Source organism: Stegostoma tigrinum, chromosome 20 (genome assembly GCF_030684315.1).
Source record: "Stegostoma tigrinum isolate sSteTig4 chromosome 20, sSteTig4.hap1, whole genome shotgun sequence".
In the NCBI taxonomy this organism is placed as follows: domain Eukaryota; kingdom Metazoa; phylum Chordata; class Chondrichthyes; order Orectolobiformes; family Stegostomatidae; genus Stegostoma; species Stegostoma tigrinum.
In genome coordinates, this window is record NC_081373.1 from 55,462,341 (window position 1) to 55,487,079 (window position 24,739).

A 24,739-nucleotide genomic window follows, 5' to 3' on the forward strand; every position below is an offset into this window, starting at 1 on the left:
AGGGAGAACAGCATATCCAAGATTAGTAAATTTTACAAAATAGCAACTTTATGAGCGTGAAAGCTGAGTTAGTTGAAGTGAATTCGGATATCAGACAAGGAGATAGATTTGTAGACACTCTGTGGCAGATATTTAAAGAAATATTTCAGAATACCTAGCTTAAGTACATTCCTACAATATAGAGAATTTCTAAGAGAAAGCACAACCATGGGAACTTTACTAAAGAAGTTAAGGAGAAATTAAAACTTAAGGAAAAAGCATACCATTACACAAAGGTGAGTGGCAAGTTAGGTGACTAATCAGGACAAAAGAATGAAAAAGAGTGACAAAAGTTAATTAGGACAAATAGGTTAGAATGTGAGAGGAAGCTATTTAGAAATGAAAAAGATAGCAAGAGATGCTGGAGGTTTGTAAAAATTGGAAAATGTAAATATGAGTGTAGGTCCTCTAATGGCTGAGAATGGAGAGCTATTGGATAATGAAATGGCAGGTGTAATGAGTAAATACTTTGTCTCAGTCTACACTGTTGAAAACAAAATGTCTTCCAGTAATACATTTTAATCAGGAGTTTGAAGGGAGAGAGGAATTTGGTGAAACTGCAATCACTAGGGAAGCAATACTGAACAAATTGATGGATCTGTAGGTTGATAAGTCTCAAGATCCTAATGGACTTCATTGTAGGGTCTTTAAAAAGTCATTAATGAGATAGATGTGTTGGTGTTAATTTTGCACATTTGTAAGATTCTGGAAACACTTTGTGACTTTATCCACTATTGTCCACATTGACTTGTTGCTTATTACCATGGATGCCATCTACCTGGTTGCCATATCTACATCATGTAACAGGTAAATATTCTGATCTTTCAGATCCATGGCTACCATTTCAGTTGATTCCCAGGCTAATGAAACATTTACTCGATGGTTGCGGTGTCTTTTGATATTTAATGTATATCATATTCAGATGTGACCTGATGTAAAAGAAATTTGTATTCTTTATCTACAACTTCAGCAAGCCAATCGTGGCATTGCTTCTGCTTCTGAAAGCTGTTGCTGTGCATGGACTTTGAAGAGTTGTGTGCCTGGGAAGAAAATTAGAGGCTGCATTGCTCATGGATTCACCTAAGTCATCAGTCACTAGTACAATATTTTCTTTCCATTCATCCTTCTCATTTTCGCCTTCATAACCATTGGTTTCATGAGCTGCCTTAGATATTTGATTCCGGTTTTATAGACAGTTCCTTACGTAGTGATGTTTAGAGTGACACCAAAAACATCAGCCCCATAACTAAACCAGCCACATAAATACTGTAGCTACAATAGCAGGTCAGAGGCTACAAATCCTGCAGCATGTAACTCACTTGCTGACTCCCCAAAGCCTGTTGAAGAATTCTTAAAAAGCAAGAAATATCTTTATGCTAATATTCGGAAACCCTTGGGTGAATCCATGTAAGGAACACAAATTTAGGAAGCAGGTTAAACAAGGAATTTGGAAGGCAAATAGCATGTTGGCTTAATTACAAGAGGATTGGCGTGTAAGAATAACAAAAAGTTGCTTTATGTGGCTTTGGTGAGATCATGCCTGTGTGCAGTTTGGTCTCCATAGTTAAGGAAGAAAATATAGTTAAGGTTTACTAGATTGGTGCGTGTTTTGAGGGAATTGTCCATCTGGAGTTTTTAAGAATATGTAAGATTTTGAAGAGCTTGACATGAGAGACACCAAAAGGTTATTTTCCCCTTAGTGGGGAATCTGGAATATAGCACCACTGTCTTAGGATAAGAGGCCAATTGTTTGGGACTCAGCTGAAGAGTAATTTCTTCATTCAAAGGGATGGTAACTCCTTGAATTCTTGACATCATATATTTAAGACTGAGATAGAATATTTGGTTGCTTAGGAAATCGAGGGATATGGGGAGTGGCCAGGAAAGCAAGTTGATGCAGGATATTAATTGTAACTAAACTGAGTGGCAGAGCAAGCTCAAGGAACCTTTATTGTCTACCTCTGCTCTTACTTCCTATGTTCTTAAACGCTCATCAATTGATACAATGAACTATTCAGTTTATTTTCTTGACTATTGCAAAAATGAGAGCTAAAATTGAAGCTTTTGGGAGGAATAACAGAATTACAGAGTGCTATTTAAATGGATTGAGGGCAGGTCTTTAGTAACATTCCTAGAATGTGGCCAGGCCTGTAGCCTGTCCATCATCTACAAGGTGCAAGTCAGGAGTGTGGGTTTGATTGTCTACCACCATTCATAACTGGATGTGGCAAGACTGAAGAATTTAGGTCTGAACCATTTGTTGTGATATTACTTAACGCTGTTTGTGATGCAAGTAGTCCTGGTTGGGAGCTCCACCAGGTTGACATCTCCAAGTATGGATGGTGCTGCTCCTATGGCTTTCTCTACTGAACCAGAATTGATTCCCTGGCTTGGTAATAATGATTTGATAGGGCATATGCCAGGCCATGAGGTTGCAGATATTGTTTGAATATGATTCTGCTGCTGTTGATGTCCCACAGAATCTCTTGGATGCCCAGTCTTGGGTTACGAGATCTATTGAAAGTCTGACAATTTAGTATGATGATAGTGCCATACAACTCAATGTAAAATATTGTCAATGTGAAGGCCAACTTGATCTCCATAAAGCCTTTGCTGCGGTCACTCTGACAGATACTGTCATGGACAGGTGCAGGCAGATTGAAGATGAAATCTACAAGAACTGCGGATGCTGTAAATCAGGAACAAAAACAAAGTTGCTGGAAAAGCTCAGCAGGTCTGGCAGCATCTGTGGAGAAAAAAACAGAGTCAACGTTTCGGATCCGGTTCTGAGGGATGGTCACCGGACCTGAAATGTTAACTCTATTTTCTCCTCCACAGATGCTGCCAGACCAGATTGAAGATGAAGCCAGGTGTGTTTTCCAACTTTTTGGTTCTCTCACTGTTTGCCGCAGACCCTGTCTAGTAGGTGTGTCCTCTGGGACCTAATCAGCTTGATCAGTTGTGCTGCTGCCAAGCTACTCTTGATGGTGGATATTGAAATCCCAAATCCAGAATACATTTTTCACCTTTATCATCCTCCATGCTTCTTCCGAGCGGTGTCCAACACGGAGGAGTACTGATTCATAAGCCAAGGGAGGGCAGTACATGGTGATAAGCAGGAGGTTTCCATACCCACGTTTGACCTGATACCATGAGACTTCATGGAACCTGGATTCAATGTTGAAGATTCCCAGAGCAACTGTCTGCCAACTGTTCAATTGCGCAGCCACCTATACTGTCTGTGTCCTGCTGTTGGGGCAAGACGCATTCTGGTCACTAACATTGCTCCAAGACACCCCAGCTAAATTTATATCATCAACAGAATTAGATGTATTACTCTCCATCTCTTCAACTGTCATAAATACAGCGTAAGTACTGACTTTTAATTTTTGTGTTTTTAAAAACTTGACTGAAATGAGATACAACTGTTTTAAAGCCTTTGAAAGAATGGTTGCAGTTATGAACATGAGTAACCTGTTACTTATGGTCGGCATTGAAAACAGTGTCTGAACAAGCTGTAATTGAGGTTCAGATTGCAGACACCTGAGACAAGAGTATATATTGATGCAGTTCTTGTGTTAGTCTGTGACTAGTGACAGCGACCGATGACCGATGACAGAGGTCTTTGTCAACAACAGTGTGATAGATTCTTGATGGCGGAGCTGCTTGGAGCTGGCAACAATGTACAGAGAGAAACAATAAATATATGTGCAGATCTTTTTCCAGTCCAGAGGTTGTTTGTTCTCTACAATAAAAAACTCTGTTTAAATCTGAAGAAAACCAGTTACCTTGCCCGCAGCAGTTGCTGTAATTTGTGACTTTGTAACTAATAAATCAGAATCAGCCATTTCTGACTTCCTATAAACTAGTGGAAGCATCCAGACAAAACTAAACACAAGGGCTCTGGCCATTCGAAGATGGATCATCTCAACGTTGGAACTGCGAAGCAAAGACCATTGAACTGAATTTCTGTAATAATATTCGACAAAGATCTGCAGGTGTTGGAAATCCGAGTTTCCCTCGTGGTTTCTGATTTTAAACTGACTTTTCCAGTTTTTCTACCTCCACCAATAATCCAATCTGTATATCTGTGTGTAAGAGGAAGTTTATAAATGGATTAGAATTTTAGTTAGTAGTGTTATATGCCAGTGGTTTATAGCTGTTGTAGCTAATCCAATTATTTGTAATAAATAATAATTCTCATTTAGTACAGAAACATGATCCGTTCTTTCCATCAACTTTGCCCTGAAACTCAGGTAAATAGGGCTACTGTGCGTACCTAAAAAAAATAACATTTAGTACAACTCCAGGAATAGTTGGGCTTGATTTATGGCATGCTACCCTGGTACACCATAACAAGAGTTTACAAATAGCTGAAGCCCCAGAATTAAGCCCTGCAGCATTCCACTAGTTACAGCTTGCTCATTTGAACACGGCTCGTTTATTTCTACTCTCTGTTACCTGTTCATAAGTCCTCGTTAATGCTCATATTACCTCCCAATTTCATGGCCTTTATCTTGCACGTTAGTCTTTTGTTTGATATTCTTTGGATTCCAGATATGTTCTATCTAGTGATTCCCCCTTACCTACCATAGCAAATAACTTTGTCAAAATGATTTCACTCTTGTAAAAGCACGTTGACTTTGTCTGATTGTGCTATGATCTTCAAAGGATTGTTGAACTTCATTAATAATAGATTCCATCATTTTCGAAGTGACAGCTGTGAGACTAACTGATTAGTAAATTCCCTGCTTTCTCACACTGTCCTTTATTGAATACATTTGTTGACTTCTAGTACACGCGGATCATTCCAAAATGACACAAGGTCATAAGATATATGAACAGAATAGACAATTTGGCCCAGTCTGTTCCACCATCCAATGATGTCTGATATGTTTCTCAATCCCATTCTCTTGCTTTCTTTCTGTAACCGTTCATCCCCTTACTAATCAAGAACCTGTCTAACTCTGCCTTAAATGCAGTCAATGACCTGCCTTCTGTGGCAGTGAGGTCCACAAGTTTACCCCCTGAAGAAATTCCTCCTCGTCTCACTTCTAAAGGGTTGCCCCTTCAATCCGAGGCTGTGCACTTGGGTCCTGGTCAAGTGGAAACATCTTATCCTCATCCACTCTATCCAGCTCTGTCAGTGTTCTGTAAGTTTCAGTCAGATATCCCCTCATCCTTCTAAACTCCATCGAGTACAGACCCAGAGTTCTCAACCGCTCATCATTTGACAACCCCTTCACCCGCGGGATCATTCTTGTAAATCTCCTGTGGACCCCTCCAAGGAGCCCAGAACTGCCCACAGTATTCCAAATCCAAGAGCCTGATACAGCTTCAGCAAAGCATTCTTATATTCTGTATAACAACAACAACATTTTATTCTTAACATTTTATCCTTATATTCTGCTCTCTTAAAATGACTGCTAACATTGCATTTGCCTTCCTAACTGCCATGCATGTAAACTTTAAGAGGATCTTGGACGAAGATAGCTAAGTCTCTTTGTGGTTCAGATTTCCAAATCTTTCCCCATTTATTCTTCCTACCAAAGCGCACAACTTCACACATTCCCACATAGTATTCATTCTGTCATTTCTTTGCCCACCCTCCTAGCCTTTCCAAGTCCTTCAGCAACCCCGCCACTTCCACAACACTATCTGTCCCTTCACATAGACACTAAACAGCCCTTCCAGCTTGATCATTCCATGTTGGTGTTTATGTCCCTCTTGAGCCGCCATCCATCTGTTCTCATGTTCTTCATTTGCTTGTCTAGCTTTCCCTTAAATACATCATTATTATTCAACTACGTCTTGTTTCACATCTTTATCAATCTTTAGGTGAAGGATAAGCATTTTCTGAATTTTCTGTTGATGATTTTGTATTGATGGCCTCTAGTTATACACTAAAAACATTCCCCCTTCATCAAACCTGCTAAAATTTTATGGAATAATAAATGTCTCAAATACATCAACACTTATTTTAATCAAGTAAAAAGAGATTCAGCCTGTCAAACCTTTCCTCATATGTTAACACTCATATGCATTTTCCATATCACCCTTGTAAAATCTTCACCCTTTCCCTTGCCTGTATGGCTTGAGTTTTTCACCAGAGCAGAGACACTTCCATCTGAGCTGAAGAATCAGGGATCAGCCAACCTTTGCTGGGACATGAAGCTGTGACCTGATTTTACACACATTTGGCTACGAAGCAGATCAGGTTGTAGCTTTCAATCAAATGCATTTGATGTCTTTTACAAATTTAGAAATTATGGTCCTGACTCAAAAGTACAAATTGTTAATGTAAATTGCAAACAGCAACAGCTCCAGACTGGTCCTTGTGGAACACCGCTTATTATTAACTTCTGCAGTTCTGAAAAGTTACCATTCATTCCCATTCCCATTTTCTGTGTTGAAGCCAGCTAGCAATCCATTATTCCACTAGTTCCATGATTCGATGTACTCTGACTTTATTCTTATATTCACTCGATTATTATGGCACATTTTTCTGGTAATTTGAAAAACCAGATAAATTACATTGACTGCATCACCATTGTTTATTCTATCTTTTAAAACATTCAATAAGATTATCGGGACAAGTTTTACAATTTGAAATCCAGGATGACTATTTGTCATAGAGATAGTAGCAACTGCCGATGCTGGAGAATCTGAGATAACAAGGTGTAGAACTGGATGAACACAGCAGGCCAAGCAACATCAGAGGAGCAGGCAAGCTGACGTTTCGAATCTAGGCCCTTCTTCAGAAATGGCGGAGGGGCAGGGGGTTCTGAAATAAATAGGAAGAGAGGGTGAGGCAGATAGCAGGTGGTAAAGAAGAAGATAGGCGGAGAGGAGACAGACAGGTCAAAGAGGCGGGGTTGGAGTCAGTAAAGGGGAGTGTAGATGGGGAGTCAGGGAGGGAATAGGTCAGTCCAGGGAGGCCAGACAGGTCAAGGAGGCAGGATAATGCTGGTAGGCAATGGGGGTGGAGCTTGAGGTGGGAGGAGTGGATAGGTGGGAGGAAGGACAGGTTAGGGAGGTGGGAACAAGCTGGGTTGGTTTCGGGATGCGGTCAGGGGAGGGGAGATTTTGAAGCTTGTGAAGCCCACATTGATACCATTAGGCTGCAGTGTTCCCAAGTTAAATATGAGATGCCGTTCCTGCAACCTTCGGGTGACATCGTTGTGGCACTGCAGAAGGCCGAAGATGGACATGTCATCCAAGGAGTGGGAGGGGGAGTTGAAATGGTTTGCGACTGGGGGGTGCAGTCGTTTGTCACGAACTGAGTGTAGGTGTTCCACAAAGCTGTCCTCAAGCCTCCGCTTGGTTTCCCTGATGTAGAGGAGGCCACATCGGGAACAGCAGATACAGTATACCACATTAGCAGATATGCAGGTGAACATCTGCTTGATGTGGAAAGTCTTCTTGGGGCCTGGGTTAGGGGTGAGGGAGGAGGTATTGGGGCAGGTGTAGGACTTCCTGCGGTTGCAGGGAAAACTGCTAGGGGTGGTGGGGCTGATGGGGACTGTGGAGCAGACAAGGGAGTCACAGAGGGAGTGGTCCATCTGGAAAGCAGGCAAGAGTGAGGATGGAAAAATGTCTTTGGTGGTGGGGTCAGATTGCAGATGTTGGAAGTGTCGGAGGATGATGCGTTGGATCCAGAAGTTGGTTGGGTGGTATCTGAGAATGAGGGGGATTCTCTTTTAGTTGTTATTGCGGGGAGGGATGTGAGGGATGAGTTGTGGGAAATGTGAGAGACATGGTTGAAGGTGTTTTCGACCACTACGGAGGGGACGTTGCGTTCCTAGAAAAACGAGGACATCTGGCATGTCTGGAAGTGGAATGCCTCATCTTGGGAGCAGATGTGGCAGAAGCAAAGGAATTGGGAATAGGGGGTCGCATTTTTGCAGGAAGGTGGGTGAGAGGAAGTGTATTCTAGGTAGCTGTGGGAGTCGGTAGGCTTGAAATTAATATCAGTTTCCAGGTGGTTTGACTACCTGTCATTAGATTTTATGTTTCTGTACATTCTTGTATTTCCTCTGGCAAGAATTCCATAATTTTTCTGATCATTGTTGTTAAGCTGACTATCTCTAATTCCCTGAACATTTTCTGTCCAATTTGTAATTACAGAAATTTCATTAGCTACCCATCTGTCCAGTGGCACTACATCTTTAACTAATAAATTATTAAATATGAATGATAATTAGTTTGCTAATTCTTCCCTAGATTCTTTCAAAATGTGTAGTTGCAATTTGTCTGGTCCGGCAGCTGTAGTCTTTTCAAATCTGTTTGGTTAGTTCAGTACATTCCCTTTTATTTTTAATTTAATTACCACATTACTTACCTCATTATTAAATGTGTACCTATTCTATCTCCCTGGTGAATACTGAAACAAAAGAATGATTGACTATTTTCGTCACCTCTCTATTGTTACTTGTTGTATTATTCTGCCTACCCTTTAGTAGTTCCATTCCTGGCATAGCTTTACTTCTTTATTAAAGGCATAATACTGGGAATGCTGAAGTTCATTCACCTCCTCCCTCCTCACTCTTGAAGCCCTGAAAAGTACTTTCCGGGTGAAGCAGTGTGTCACTCGTACTACTTTCAGTCTTGCCTACTGCATTCACTCTCACAATTCAATCCCTGTTGCATTGACAGGACCAAATACAACTAGGTGACTGCTTTGCAGACCACTGACACTTCGTAGAAATGACACTGACCTCCTACTTGCTTGCCATTCAATAATTTACCTTGCTCTCACATCCTGGGTCTGCTGCAGTATTGCAACAAAGCACAACACAGATCTGTAAAACAGCACCTTTTCTTCTCATTCAGACAGTTTACAACCTTGGTGCCTTACGGTCATGGAGATCTACAGCGCAGAAAATGCCCTTCAGTCCATTGCATCTGTGCTGGTCAAAAACAAACACCTGACTATTGTAATCATATTTTCCAGCTCTTGGCCCATAGCCTTGTGTGCTTTGACATTGCAAATGCACCTTTTAAGTACCCCTTCAATGTTATGATGGTTTCTGCCTTTACCACTCTTACAAGCAGTGAGTTCCGGACTCGCACCACCCTCTGGGTGAAAATGTTTTTTCTCACATCTCCTCTAAACCTTCTGCTCTTTAATTTAAATCTATGCTTTCTGTTAATTGATCCCTGTATCAAGGGGAAAGGTTTCTTCCTCTGCACCCCATCTATGCACCTCATAATTTTATACATCTCAATCATGTGCCCTTTCAATCTTTCATGTTCTAGGGCAAACGACCCCACTCTGCCCAATCTCTCATCCTAACTGAAGCTGTCTAGGCCAGGCAGCACCCTATTCAGTCCCCTCAACATCCTCTCCTGTGCTATCACATCCTTTCTGTATTATGGATTCCAGAACTACATGTAATGCGCTAGCTGTGACAAAACCAACATTTTATACAGTTCAAGCATAACCTCCCTGCTCTTAAACACTATGCCTTCCCCAATAAAGGCAAGCGTGCCATATGCCCTTCTTAACCTGTCCTGGCTCCTTCAGGGACTGATACAAATACATATTGAAGTCCCTCTGATCCTCAGTGCTTCCCAGGATCCTACTGTTTATCGTGCATTCCCATACCTTATTTGTCCTGCCCAAGTGCATCACTTCACATTTTCCAGATTGAATTCCATTTTCCAATGATCAGCCAATCTGACCACCTTGAATATATTCTTGTAGTCAAAGGCTATTCTGCTCACTATTTACCACCCCACCAATTTTTGTATCATCTGTGAATTTACTAATGAACCCTCCTACATTCAAGTGTAAATCATTATGTAATCACAAACAACAAGGGTCCCAACACTGCCCCGTATGGGCCACCACAGCGCACAAACTTCCAGTTGGAAAAACACCCCTCAATCATCACCTCTGCCACTCTAGCCGTTGCGGATCCAATGAGCCAAATTTCCTTGGATTCCATAGGCTCTCATCTTTGCTATTAGTCTCCCTTGTGGCACCTTATCAAAAGCCTTGCTGAAACCCAAGTGGACTATGTTAAAAGCATTGCCCTCATTGACACACCTGGTCACCCCTTCGGAAAATTCAGTCAAGTTGGTAAGACATGACCCCTCCTTAACAAAACTATGCTGACTATTCTTGATTAATCCCTGTCTCTCCAAATGCAGAGTATTCTGTCCCTCAGAATTGCTTCCAATAGCAACCCCCCAGCATTCCGCCCACCAGCTGAGGGGGATTGAATTTACTTTGAGTTTAGTAACTTGAGAAACTGACAATGTTATGCTTGTTCTCCATTTACCTTCCATTCTCTTCCTACAGCCATATTGTGATTGTCTTGTTTATTTTGCTTCTGTAGCAAGGACCAATTATCTACATTTCACACCTTAATTTATACCCTTTTTGCAACTCTTTTTATTCTTACTCCACCATTAACAGCCCGTCTGTCATTTGTGCTGGGTCAATACACAATCTGCCTTCTCGGTCCTCCATTACCTCTGTCAAAAGTATAACAATAACCTATATTGCCTTTCAGTTCTGATGATGAGTCTTGGCCAACTTGAAACATTAATGCAGCAGTTGCTGGACCTGCTGAATTTCTCCAGCATTCTGTTTGCTTCTTTAATGATGTGCCTATAAAATATTTTGTTTCAAGTTTGTTGATAAAATGATTTTTATAGTTCCTCTTGACCTGAGTGTTTTATGTTTGGTCAAGCATTAGCACCTTTTCTCTGTGCTGTGTGTTTGCTTTTCTTAACGCTTAATTGTTCCCTAATATTTTTGTTCAAAGATGGAATTTACTTATGTTTAGTTTGATCCTTCCTTTTTAGTAGAATATACATTTTCTGTTGAACACTGTTTTATATTGTTTCCTCTTTTGTCCTGAACACCTCAAAATCAGTTTTGGTCCAAGCTGTAAACTTGTTTTGTTTTGTCATGCATGTATCCAAAGCTGTCATCTTAAAGCCTACCAATGCGGTTGACTCTTAACCGTCCTCTGAATTGGTCTGCTTGGCCATTTCAAGAGCAATAAAGGGATGGGCTACAAATGCTGGCATTGTCAATGAAACCAACGTCCAACGAAAGTACATTTTTCTTTGTCCTTCTATTTATAGTTTCAAAGGGGCCACTGAGTATCTTCATAGAGGAATATGATGCATTTTATGATTGTTACCTTTCCTTGATTTGGTCTCAACATGGACACCTGTTCTCTAGGCCTGATCCCTACAAGCCATACACCCGAGTCTCTTGCCTAGTTACTATTCCAGCTTGTTTTTTAATTAAAATCAGTTGATTGGAGGGCTGGGTATATATCAAGCTCAGTGACTCTGTTTGATGTCTATCGCCATGAGTCATGCACAATTGAAGCAAGGGTAGTCTGCAGTACATCCCAACTGATGATAGCTATCCAGATTCCAGAATAATCCACCATGTCACCTCTGCTTGATACTCAGCCTCATGCACACCCGCTATTTTGGCTTGATATATCATATTTGATCTCTGACTCCAGTTCCATTGGGATATAGGGATTAGTTATGCATTCTAGAAGTCCAATGGAAACCATGAATTCTGGGAACCTGAGCTCAACTGTCCATTGAACACTGGATACAAATTGTCCTTTTTTTTCCAAATGAACCTAAACTGATCATTTCAACACACTCAATTGGTAGATCTAAATACTGGTCCACTATTGGATTCTCTTGTTCGAACATATTTGTCTCTGCAACAGTGTTGGCCGTGGTTGTAATCATAATCTTGTGAAACTTCACACTCCTACAAAGTTCTGTCTAAAGTCTCACAGCATGAGCCTTGCCATGATGATTATATATACAGTTAATGCTAACGTATTCCAGATAGAAAGAAATGCAGAGGGAGTCTCTGTTTCTGGGCACACCTTTGGGTGAGAGTATAATTGTGGATTCCCCATTCCTCCTGTTCTGTGGGAGATTGTCCTTCTTGTCCCAGATTGTTGAGCTAGTTGGGGAGTTAGCTTCCTTTTGATGTGCAGCCAGCTACCATTCTTGTATTTGAATCAGCACATGCTCTGTCTTCACTTGGTAAATGTGGAACCATTTGACATGCGTGAGCAGATGGACAGCATAGACCATGCAACTAGCCATGTTCACAGTACTGTATAAACCCCTATACAAGGGCTCAAGCACTCTCACCCTTGCATTGTTCCATGCCATCATTTGATTCCCCAATATCCCACTCCTGTGCTTGGTTGGCATCAGCAACAATTTATTTTACTGGTGTCTCTTTCCAGCGTTACAAGCCCCATGTCTGTACAATTGCTACAACTGTTCTCACCAATCACCAGTGAATTTGTTTGTTCACCTCTTGTGTCTGCTGGGCCAACAGTCTTTGTATTAGGAGGTGAATTGATGGTCTACATAAACCTACCTGTTAAGAACTCTCGGGAAGAGTACCCTGTCCTCTTAGATTTTTGTCCCCATGTATTCATGAGAATCAGTGAATAAAAAAATTATATTGTGCAGGAGAGACCCCTCAACCCATGAAGAATGTATCACCAAAAAATACACTACTCCCTACACTGGTCTCACTTTCCCGCACTAGACCCAAAGCCTTGAATGTGATGACAATTCGTGTTCATCCAAGTATTTTTGTAAAGGTTGTGAGATTACCTGCCTCAAACACCCTTCTTGGCAGTGCATTCCAGACACCCATCACCCTTTGAGTGAAATTATTTTTACTGAAATCCCCTCTAACTCTGCTGCCCTTCATTTTAAAAGAGTACCACCAGTTCTTGAGCCTTTGGGTAAGGGGAACATCTGCATTCTATCCACCCTGGCCCTGATCCTCATAATCTCAATCTCAATAATCCCCTCAAAATCAGGTACCCATCCCCACCCTCAAACTTCTCTGCCCCAAGGAGAACAACCTCAGCCTACCCTGTTTCCACAGATTGCCAATTGTGGGAGACATGCCGTTTATCCTCTATTCTCAGCATCCTTAAGGTGGTTTGCATCACCTATCCCATAAAATTATTTCCCTGATCCACTGGCATATCTACCAAAACCCCCACCTCAAAAATGCTTCCTTTAGCAGGATTCTTGCCATCCACACAGCTGTGGCCAATCTACAGGAGAAAGCCTCTAGCCACTTCACGAAGGACTAGGCAATACTTGTTCCCTTTTTTAATTGCTGGCAGAGGACCAATAAAGTTAATCTTGCTATTTCTGAGGATTGAGGTCATTCTGCAGGCAGACCAATATCTTTTCACAAGAATGTTCCACCTTATTCCCAGCCACCATCCCAGTTGCCTAGTATGTCCTCAGTTCCTGCTGTTCTACACTTGACCTCAATGGGCCAATTGCATTACCTCCCATCACTAAACCTCCTCATTTTCCAGAATATGTTTTTGGGGCTGCATCAGTACTTTTTCTCAGAGTTCGTGCATGGCGGACATTTCCCAGTGTCTAAATGACATGGACAATGGTGAGAAAGTTTGGAAAATGTCACAATTGAAAAATAACATATTCAGCATGAGAAGAAAGAATATCTGATTTTCCTCATAAACCTCATTAGTAAGTGGGAAGGACTCCATTTCCATACTTTTGCATCTCATTACTAGCTAGGCTTGGCCATTTTCAAGGAAAAGCTCAGCAGGTCTAGCAGCATCTGTGAAAAAAAAAATCACAGTTAAAGTTTCCACTGACCCTTCCTCAGAACCGGACCCAAAATGTTAACTCTGATTTTTTCTTCACAGATGCTGCCAGACCTGCTGAGCTTTTCCAGCAACTTCTGCTTTTGTTCCTGATTTACAACATCCACAGTTCTTTTGGTTTTTGTCTATTTTCAATGAAGGTTGCTACTGTTGAGACACAAGACGATGTCAAATGATTGATTTGAAAGTCAAACTGATTAGCTGGTGGCTTTAGCTCACCTAGCTTTCTCAGGCCTCCACACTGGCCATCACTCTAAGGGTATGCTCAATGGACGCTGACTGCCTGAACCCCCTTTCTCACCAAAATTGTTATCAGCAAAATAACCACGGCACATCTTGGACTAATTTATAATACAGCTTAACATTTCAAACTGTATTTGGGAATTTACCAACGCTTTAGATTGCTATGCTGCTGCTAGGCTGCTTAGGACATGCATCAGTACAGGATGCATCTCAAAGATTTTAATTTGTTTTCTTTGTGCTTACTTGGATGCTGTCAGCATCTCTGCCTTGCTATTTTGAGGATTTCTGCTTCACCCAGAACTTACAGGCTGACAGATATTCTCTCTTATCTTGCCTTTTAGTACAGACAGAATGTCAGACAGTTGTGAGCACTGATCAGTCAAGGGGGCAGACGTGTTGGTGCATAGCACTGTGCTACATTAATGCTAGCAGCTTACATGGCAAACACCCTGCATGTGGTTCAAGCAAACGGCTCCGTTTACAAGCCTAATGCTCGCGGTCCTTAGTCTAATTAAGGCGTGCTACCACAGTCAAGGGCAACACCCAAACTCAGTCCAATGTCATAGAGTTATACGGCACAGAAACAGACCCTTTGATCAACTTGTCCATGCTGACCATGTTTCCCAAGCTAAGCTAGTCCCATTTGCTTGCATTTGACCCAAATCAATATAAACCCTTCCTATGCATGTACCTGTCCAAATGTCTTTTAAATGTTGTAGTTGTTCCCACCTCCACCACTTCCTCTGGCAGCTCATTCCATGAAAAAGTTGCTCCTTAGGTAACCTGTGCTGTATAGTTTTTGACTCTCCCACCCTGGGGAAAATAACTTGTCTATTTACACTATCCGTGCCCCTCATGATTTTATAAACCTCTATAAGGTCACCTCAGTTAAGAGTCAACTACGTTGCTTTAGTCTGGAGTCATATGTTGGCCAGACTGGATAAAGACGGCTGTCTCCTTCCATAAAGGACATTAGTGAACCTATCTCTCCCTCCCCTTTATAACCAATCCTATTTCCAGTCAACCCTGAGCATGTCTGAACTAGGAGGGCTGATCGCGATGGTGTAAGATGACAGAGTGAGGGAATCACTGCATTAAGTCAGAACTCAGTTGTTCAATAACCTGGAAAAAGTGTATCCTATTCTAGAATTCTCAATAACCTACAGCACAGTACATTGCAAGCTGAATGAAACCTAACTTTTACGTTAAATGCCCACATTGCCAACTTGTGGGGTTGGTGACCACCTTTACTGATGGTATTGAGTAAGTTGGTGAACTCATGTCCCACTATTTTGTGGCCCTGCTTAAAAACTTATTTCTAAACAACTTGCATAGACAGGTTACCCAATTCTAGAGCAGGTGAATCTTGAACTCAGATCTTCTGGCCCAGAAGTAGTGACACTACCACAAGTACGCTGAACAAATGGGCATACAGAATCTTAAATTCCTATAGTGTGGAGTAGGCCATTTGGCCTGCCAAATCCACACTGACCCTCTGAAGACCACCCAAATCCACTCCATGACCCTGCATTTTCCGAACTTACAATGCATATCTTTGGACTGTGGGAGGAAACTGGAGCACCTCAAGAAAACTCATAAAGGCATGGGGAGAATGTCTGTGTGGAGTTTGCACAGTTACCCGAGGCTGGGATTGAACCCTGGTCCTTGGTGCTGTGAGGCAGCAGTGCTAACCACTGAGCTGCCCCAAGCAATGAAACATATTTATTTGTAGTAGTCCTGTGATTTGTACTCTATCATTATTTAATAGTGAGCATCAACATTGTGCAATTGACTGGAAAATTGAACTGGAAATAATTTTATAAATATCTAATTCTCATGAGTTTCAGGAATTGGAACCACAATTATTTAAATAGGTGGTTGATTGTGGGTACGTTTAAGATAGTTCATTAAATTTATTAAGGAGCGACAGTTTAGAATAAAAATCAGTTAAGTAGACTCGTAAAGGACAAAACTCAGCACAGGTGGGGGTTGGTCACTGAACTCGAGGGTGAATGGATGGTTGGCACAGTACGTTGATCATAGACTACCTACAGTGTGGAAACAGGCCCTTTGGCCCAACAAGTCCCCACCAGCCCTCAGAACATCCCACCCAGACCTATCATTCTGTAACCCACCTAATCTACACACCCCCGAACACCACAGTTAATTTAGCATGGCCATCCTACCTAGCCAGCACATTTTTTGGACTGTGGGAGGAAACCAGAGCACCCAGAGGAAACCCACGCAGACGTGGGGAGAATGTGCAATCGCCTGAGGGTGGAATTGAACCCAGGTCCTTGGTGCCGTGAGGCAGCAGTGCTGACGACTGAGCCACCGTACCACACCAATAGCTTGTGAAGGCAGCATCCTGCTGTCTAGTTGCACTGTTAGGAAACTGTGCCCTTCCCGTGTCATGCTCCATCCAACCTAGGCCATCAGGTCTAGCAGCATCTGTGAAGAAAAAAATTAGAATTAACTTTTGGGTCTGGTGACCCTTCCTCAGAACTGGAGCCAAAATGTTAACTCTGATTTTTTTCTTCACAGTTGCTGCCAGACCTGTTGAGCTTTTCCAGGAACTTCTGTTTTTGTTCTTGATTTTCAGCATCCACAGTCCTTTCAGATTTTACCTGGTTCATTGTCCAGCTGAAGAAGGCAAATGCCCAAGAAGCACAGCTACTTGAAGAGAAGACTTCCCTCAATGAAGATTTATTAATATATTTTATTTTTAAGGGCTAGTATAGTTTTTACCCTATGACCAATGAATACTGGGCACATTCTCATGAAATCAGAATAATTACCTCACTCTCTGTCCAAATTCTTTTGAAGTCGGATTTTGGTTATTTCTAAAAACTTGCATAGAATCAGTGAAGTTTACAGCAGAGAAGAAGACTCTTTCGCCTCTGGAGTCTGCACTGGTCAAAAACAACCACATAACCATTCTAACCCCATTTTCCAGCACTTGACCCATAATTAAGGTGCCTCCTAAGTTGGTAGGAGTTATCTCCTAAGCAATTTTAACCTAACCTATGCTGACAAATGTTACTTGTACCGTGGTGACAGGTTGCCCATTGCTTATTGACACAATCTCACCAACGTCAAGGTTAACTCTCAACCAACCCCCAAGCTGTTAGTTGCTGTTTTCCCAAGGGTCAGAGGACTGCAGTGCTGTACTCCCATCTCCCATCTCCAACTTCTACTGAGTAACTGCCATTGCTAGATTTTCATATCACACCATCAGTCAAAACGTTTTATTAGCTTAGTACAGTATTAAAGTCTTGAATGGTTTGCTGAAATTAATATAGAATTGAAACTTGGACAGAATTGAATGCATTGCCAGTTGTCCACCTGCCCAATTCTACTGAGTATTGAAGCCAGTTTTCTACCTAGCAAGTAAAATGATACTTTAACAACTGAATAGAAGGGTGGAGAATTGATGGGGTTTGAATTGTAGAAAGCAATACCTTTTTTTCCCCCTACAACATAAAACCCTTTATTTTTTCAGCTCTCTTTCCAGTTCTGATGGAGGGTCAGAGTGGACTTAAAATATGCATTTTGTTTTTTCTGTCAGCAGATGCTGCCAAGGTGTTGAGTTTTCCCAGCCCATGTTGTTTCTTAACCCTTAAAGTCATTCTGGCAGGATCCTAATGTCCCACCCAAAGACTGGCATTTCTCACAACAGCAATTTGCCTTCAGCTGTATACAAGATTTGGCTAGGTTGTTCACCTCAATCCTCTATTCATACTTGAACTAACAGTCTTTTGATGCATTAACAAGAGAAGGGGGAGGCAGAAAAATCTGGGGAAGGAATTCATGATCAGGACCAAGGTATCCCGTCATTTGGTGGAATTAACAAAGTTGGAGATGAGAAGAGGCCAGAATTGGAGCAGCGCAGAGATTTCAGAGTTGTTGCGAGGTTAGAGATTGGGAGGGGTGAAGTTATATATTTGAAAGCAAGGTTGAGGATATTAGGATTGAGACATTGTCAGAGCAGGAACCAGTGCAGCTCAAAGAGCATGGGTGATGGATAGGTTATGGAAAGTTAAGCAAGTTAAGGTACATGTGGCAGAATTTTGAATGAGCATAAATTTATATAGAGTAAAAGATGGGAGTCTGGCAAGACAGTATTGAAATATTCAATTCTGAAGTAACAAAGGCAAAGAATGAGGATTCTATCAACAGATGAGCAGAGGCATGATTGAAGTTAGATAATATGATGGAATTGGAATTAGTTTTGCTGATAGAGCTGAAGTGTTGTTTTAAAATTCATTTGAGGGTCCAACACACCATTGTATTAGCCACAGTATGGCTCAGCTTCAAACAGTTACCAAAGATAGCCAGTGTTTATGGCAGAGACCGAATAAATAGCTTCAGTCTTTCCTATTTTTAGTCATAAGAAATTTCTGCTTATCAATATTGGATGTCAGACAATCCAATGTGATAAATGTTAAAGAGCTTCAGCGGGTCAGTGAAATAAAGCTGAGTGCTGTCAACAGACATGACATGTTTTCAGATGATATCGCTGAGGGTTAGCATGTTGTTGAGAAATAAGGGGGACCGAGGATAGAACCTTGGGAGACTCCACAGGTACCAGTGTCAGAATGGGAAGAGAAGCCATTGCTAAGAGTTGTTAAGAAAATAATAGAACCCACTAAGTGTAGTTCCACCCAGCTGGACGATTGGATGGAAACATTGGAAACTTTAATAAAGATTGGAGTCAGACAGCGTAGAAACAGGCCCTTTGATCTAACTAGTCCACGCTAACCATGTTCCCAAACTCAACTAGTCTCACTTTGCCTGCATTTGGCCCACATCCCTTGAAATCTTTCCTATTCATGTACTTATCCAAATGTGTTTTAAGTGTTGTAACTATACCAGCATCCACCACTTCCTCTGGCAGTCCATTCCACACGCAAACCACATGCCGTGTAAAACAAAAAGTTGCCACTTTTAAAAACTTTCTCCTCTTACCTTAAAAATACGCCCCCAGTTTTGAATTCCCCCACCTTAAGGAACAAAGCCTTGCCCTTCATCTTATCTATACCCCTCATAATTTTATAAACCTCCATATTGTCACCTCTCAATCTCCTAGCTCCAATGAAAAAGTCCCAGCCTATCCAGCCTATTTTTATAACTCAAACCGTCCATTCCTGGCAACATCTGGTAAATCTCTTCAGAGGTCTGTCCAATTTAATAATATCCTTCCAATAACAGGGAGACAAGAATTGGGCACATTGCTCCAAAACAGCCCTCACCGATGTCCTGTACAACCTTAACATGTCCCAACTCCTAGACTCAGAGCACTGAAGGCAAGTGTGCTAAATGCCTTCTTAACCACACTGTCTACCTGTGATGCAAATTTCAAAGAATTACACCCATGAACTCCTACCCAGGGCCCTACTATTAGTTGTATAAGTCCTGCCTTTGTTTTTTTTACCAAAACATAATACCACATATTCATTCAAATTAAGCTCCATCATGCCATTCCTCAACCTATTGACCAGCTGATAAAGATGTCTGTAATCTCAGATAACTTTCTTCACTGTCCAATTTGCTACCAATCTTAGTGTCATCCACAAACTTACTAACCATGCCTTCCATATTCTCATCTAAATCATGACAGTAGTGGACTCAGTTGAACACTGCTGGTCACAGGCCTCTGCTACATAAAGTTCAAAAAGGGATAGTTTTGGACAGTCACAGCCACACACAATGTCATTTATGACTTTGATAAGAGCAGTTTTAGAACTATAGGATGGCTGGAAACCAGACTCAAATATGAAATTCTGGGGAAAAATTGACAACAGATTTGAAAGTTGATAATACGTTCTTTGAAACTTTGGAGAAGAATGTGAAGTTGGAGACGAGACAGCGGTTTGCAGTGACAGAGAAGAAACGGGTGGGAAGTGGGGGCGTGTCATGATAGATTTGAATGGAGTGGGTGAGGAAACAATACCTGGGGAGAGGGAATCATTAACAATATCACCTGACATATGTCCCAAGAAGGGAAATTTTGACCAGTTGAATTAGAGTTTAGACGTGCTTCAGTTTGGAATAGTAGTATAGATGCAAAGCATTTCTTATGCATTTGTTCTGTTTTTATAAAAGGATAATGTACAATATATTGCATCCATATTTTTATAAATGTTACAGCTAATGCATACACATTTTTTAACAGTAAATCAGCACATGAATCTTTTCAACAAAGGCAACTGACTGTAGCAGCTATTTTTGGAAGCACCCACCTGTTAAGCAGTTACTGGGGAATAAAATGAAAAATATTTCAGTGTATTTTATCCATATTTTTATACTGAAATTACATGCTGTAATTCTAATTTTCAGACTTTTCAGGGAAGTAACAGGTTTTGAATAATGTGTTGCTGTCCATTGTAGTCCCATTTCTAATTATCTTCAATGCTGAACAATCAATAAAGATCTCGAGAATATACGAGAGGCCTATTATAGGTTCAACTTTGAGTCAGTGTCATAGGTGCTGTACATACTTCCCCCAACCAATGAGGTGAACATTTCCGAGCCACATGGTCTCATCTGCCGAAAATAACTTCAGACTCAATATGCTGACAAATGTTACTTGGACTGTGGTGACAGGTTGCCCATTGCTTATTGACACAATCTCACCAACGTCAAGGTTAACTCTCAACCAACCCCCGAGCTGTTAGTTGCTGTTTTCCCAAGGGTCAGAGGACTGCAGTGCTGTACTCCCATCTCCCATCTCTAACTTCTACTGAGTAACTGCCATTGCTAGATTTTCATATCACACCATCCACTGATCCAGTCAAAAGGTATTGTTTTATTTGTTTAATACAGTGTTATTGTCTTGAATAGTTTGTTGAAATGAATATAGAATTGAAAGTAGCATGCTCTTTGAATTAATAATTCCATTAAGAGTAGACTCTGAGCTTCTGTTTAACAGAAAGAAGTGCTGTATTCCGATGCTAAGAACATTTTTTAAACATTGTCATTGGATTTCATTTCAGCTTGCGTTCAGGACTTGTTGGATGATGTATTTTTATCTTATTAAGCTTTCATTGCTTTGTGTTTCGACAGACATGCCATAGATATTCAGGTGACGTCATAGCTTCTTGTAGAATGACCTCATCTCCCAGTCCATTTCTAAAATTCAGTATCATAATTACAAAGTAGGTTAACTGTTTGAAACAAATTTTAGATGACTCAGGGCCTGCTTTGATTTTTGTATAGTAAATTGATATCATAAGACTATAATTAGATTTCTGCTTAGGAGATCTGCTCCCAGAATTAACGCACACAACAGCTGCAGAAAGAGTTCTTCTGGAAGGGCAATGTTTCCTTTGCTGCTTTCTGTGGTTTGAGTGTCAGGAACATTTGGTCAGCCCAGAGCAATCAATGCATCAGAAGTATTGACTGTTAGTCTAATAACAGATTTAGCATTTCCAACCTTCATGTTCATACATATATTTAATGTTCATGTTTTTTTGAAGGCAAGTGAGAAGAAATTGCATTGAAATAGTCATCATCAAGATTTCTTTCAAAGCACTGGGTATGCACTAGTCTTGGGCAGCAGACAGAAAATACCAGTATTTTTAAAAAAACACAGATTGAAAAGATTTTTTTCATATTTGTTCATAAAATGTAAATGTTGCTAGTAAGACCAACATTTATTTCCCACTGCTACATGCTGTTGAGGAGGGGTGGTGACTGCAGCTTGTGTAAACCCAAGAGCTGTCAGGGACTGGGTTCCAGAAAGAATGTCGGTTGACAGGTGACATGTCACTGCACGGTATCTTCTAAAACTGCAGTTTTACTTTGTGAATGAATCATCTTTTTTACAAATTTAGAAACAACGATCCAGAATTGAAATATTTAGAAACAGAAATGGTTTCTAAAATGAAACTATTTGAAGGATGAGATTATTAACGTTGGCTGGAGCAGCAAGTGATTCTATAATCTCATGCTTCCAGTAAAATGTAGTACTTGTGTTTAAAGAAAGTGCGAGTTGGAATTCGTTGAACAGTGTGACTCCCTCTATCTTCATTGTGTACTTCCAGCAATTATGGTTCCTACTGAAACCACAGGATTACTCCAAATCTTTGCCCTAAGTTCGACAAAATAAACAGCTCCTTTGTTCCTTGACATTTGCATAGTTATGTTGCACTAATATTTTCAAACCCTATCTGTACATTATGGTCTTGAAGTCAGTTTAATTCCTGCTTACTGTCTGGAGGTGGGGGTGGGGGGGGGGGTGGCAGTGGTGTAGTCACTGGACTGGTAATAATTAGCTCTGCAAGTCCTCTGGGGGCATTGTTTGAAATTCTACCAGCTGGTGGAATTTAAATTCAACAAACATTGAATTAAAAGCTAGTCTCAGTAATAGTGACCATGAACCTACAAGTAATTGTAAAATAACTATTTTATTCACTAATACCCTTTAGGGAAGGAAGTCTGATGTTCTTACCTCGTCTGGTCTATGTTATTTCAAATCCACAGCAATGTAATTGACTCTTAACTGCCATCAGAAATGGTCTAGCAAGTCACTCAATTGAATTAGATGGCTAAAAAGACTTGAAGGAATGAAACTAGATGTACCATTCAGCATTGACCTGGCACTGGAAACAATAATGGCAAATCTAGGCATCACTACCAGGTGGACTGCAGTGGTCCAGGAAATTAGCTCATCCTCACCTTCTTGAGGACAATTAGGGATAGGTAAAAATGCTGGCTTAGTCAGCGACACCCACATTCTGTGAACAAATAAAAAAAAACCTATGGTAACCATATTCTTGCAGCTGCAATTAGGGCTCTTAATTTTAAGAATGCAGTGAGGAGATGCATTGTGCTTCTGATTAATGCAACATTTGCTGCAAAACTTAATGAAGAGGGATCTGGATGTCCTTATTCATGAGTCACAAAATTGTAATCAGATACAAGAAGTAATTGGGGCAGCTAATAGAAAGTCATTGATTATTGTGAGGGGATTTGAATACTAAAATAGGGAGATTAAGCTTCAGTTATATAGGGCAGTGGTGAGACCACCTCTGGAGTACTGTGTACTGTATTCCTTATTTAAGGAAAGATGTAAATATGTTGACTGCTGTTCATATGAGGTTTTCTAGACTAATACCTGGAATAGCTATAATCTTATGAGAAAAAGTTGGACAGGCTAGGCCAGTATTTGTCAGAGTTTAGAAGAATAAGAGGCAAATTGACTGAAACACAAGATCGTGAGGGGTCTTGACAAAGTGGATATGGGAAGGGTGATTCTCTTACAGGAAAATGTAGAACTAGTGACCATTGCTTTAAAATATGTGGAGCCCAGGTAAAGCAGAGATGATTTTTTTTCAAAAAGTTGAGAGATTTTGCAATTGTCTTCCCCTAAAGATAGTGGAAGCAGAGTCTTTGACTATTTTTAAGGCAGGGATAGATGGATTATTGATGAACAAGGGAGTGAAAGGTTCTTGGGGTAAGGGGAATGTGGAATTATCAGATCAGAATCAGTCTTGATGGGAGTGGAGCAGACTCAATGGGACAAGTAGCCTACTTCTGCTTCTAATTCATAGTTGTAGATTGACTACTTTGACCTTCTACATTGATTAGTCTTAGACACAATTCCCACAGGAAAAGCAGGAAGCCTTTTGTTCCTTCCCACTCCGCATTTTAGTGGGGCCAGAATAGAGAAGATTCCTCGGCTTCCCCAGAATTGGATCCTTATGAAACTCATCAACTGAGAGATCAGCCTCACTTTTAACTTTTGGCCAGTTTTCAGCAGTTGAATTCAGAGGATTGATTTTAACTTGGGATAGGATTGGCAGCAATCATCCAGGCAATGCCTGCAATTGAGCAAGAGCTGTATTTTAACACCTTTTCAGGAGTTTGTCAGCTGTGCAGCTGGACATCCACTTAGCTGTGAGGCGGGAGCAGAATGTTGTATATTCGGAGACAATGCTGAGTAACTGTAGCAACAGATCACTGTTATGGATTGATTGATTGAGAAAAACAGAGAAGCCTGGGGTAAATAATTCCATCATTTCTAGATGAGAGCTAGGGAATGACTCCCATTCCTTCACCATCTGTGTTCAAGACACACACAAACACACACACCCACCCCCTCCACTTCACTGTAGGACAAGGCAGCACCTAACACCAGAGAACAGCTTATCTGTGCTGTCTGGTCCAGAGTATCAAGTACACAAAATCAATAATTGTCTGGATAGAAAGCCATGAGGCTCAGGCTCTATGAGAACAGCATTTTTGACTTTAACTTGCACCCTCCTTTGAGAAGATCACTGTCATGTAATTTGATGGTATCATCTGTTTCTATTTAATCCTTCGGTGCCATCTGAACACTTGTTGCTTAGTTCCTGCAGCTCTTTCTAAGTAGCCACAATCCTAGGAAGAAGCAGACTCAGAGAAAGGGATTTCTTCTGGGAGGATTTATATGCACTGTCATCTAGAAAGTAACGCCAGTAAATCTTGTGAACGACACATACTGGTCTGACTTGTATGCTTCAAAATGGAAATCTAGTATGACCAGTCATTTTTTCCAACTATTATTGTTTTTGACTCTTTGGGATGGACTCAGTTGCTCACAAATACCAACGCTGTGATTGACATCCATCTGAATTAGAGAGAGAGTATAGGGTCTGTATGATATGAAACATCAATGTATTTTGGATGGGAGGGTAGCATAGGAGCCACAGGTCATCTTGGTACAATGTCCTGGTCAGGACAGGGAAGATCTCTGGAATCCTTCGCCCTCCCCTCTGGTGAGTTTGGTGGAGGTTAAGGCA

The 24,739-nt window shown here is 41.0% G+C and overlaps 1 protein-coding gene across 3 annotated transcripts in view; it reads left to right on the top strand.

Annotated features, from left to right (window-relative positions):
- mypn (myopalladin) overlaps positions 1-24,739 on the top strand; it is a 284,569-nt gene that overhangs the window by 3,859 nt on the left and 255,971 nt on the right. For 2 of the 3 annotated variants that reach the window (XM_059653168.1, XM_059653170.1), the window contains exon 1: positions 20,562-20,755. The exons of the other annotated variant lie outside the window; for it this stretch is intronic. The gene's annotated coding sequence lies outside the window, so the exon portion shown is untranslated. Of the gene's footprint in view, positions 1-20,561; positions 20,756-24,739 lie in introns of those variants that run through there. 3 annotated transcript variants of the gene reach the window in all.